The 653-nt window shown below is 36.1% G+C and overlaps 1 protein-coding gene across 1 annotated transcript in view; it reads left to right on the top strand.

The window, feature by feature from the left end:
• Positions 1-12: 12 nt before the first annotated feature.
• The window catches only part of LOC106804906, a gene marked incomplete at its 3' end in the record, with an annotated part of 7807 nt that continues 7166 nt past the window's right edge, over positions 13-653 (top strand). Inside the window, 1 exon segment of the mRNA XM_014806301.1 lies at positions 13-317.

Genomic DNA, 653 nt, shown 5'->3' with positions numbered 1-653 from the left:
ATCCGTGAATTGAAGTTTTCGATCCGGTCAATCAAGCCATTTAATTCGCGTGATTTAATAATGTGATCTGCTAATATGAATGTCTTCGATGTGAATCGAATATAAAGGAAAAATATCAAAGGTAACATTTAAACATGCATATGTGATTTTAGCCCATAAATACATCGAAGAAAACATTAAACAAAACAAAACGAATCGACAAACATCAAATAAAACAAAAAATCGAATTATGAAACAAAAAATATGCTATAAAAGTGACACTTCGTCACGTGGCTTTAAGTTGTTGTGTTGAGCGGAGTGTGGTTTTTGCTTTGGAGGTCTTTTCACAAACTGCATGCAGTGCCCCTTCCCACACTCAGGATAATACCACTGCCACAATGCTAGCACTATTTTTAAAGTGGGCGGAGCTCTGGGGAAATCCAGCGAATGGCAATCCAACGGCGGCGAAGTCGCCGTCGAACAAAACATTAGAAATTTCTATGATTTGCATGTTTGTTGGTGGACAAATTTAGATGTTTTAAGCTGAATACGCAAAAATGTATCAAAGACAATGTTCGAGAATTAGGTATATTGGCAAGCATGATAAAATTCATGATAAATACGTGAACTTAGTTTAGTAAACAGCGTAATGATTTGAAAGTAGTAAATGGGCG

The sequence above is a fragment of the Priapulus caudatus genome, unplaced genomic scaffold (genome assembly GCF_000485595.1).
Source record: "Priapulus caudatus unplaced genomic scaffold, Priapulus_caudatus-5.0.1 Scaffold5, whole genome shotgun sequence".
Classification (NCBI taxonomy): Eukaryota; Metazoa; Priapulida; class Priapulimorpha; order Priapulimorphida; family Priapulidae; genus Priapulus; species Priapulus caudatus.
Note: the sequence above shows the minus strand (reverse complement) of the source record. Positions and strands in the feature narration are given on the sequence as shown.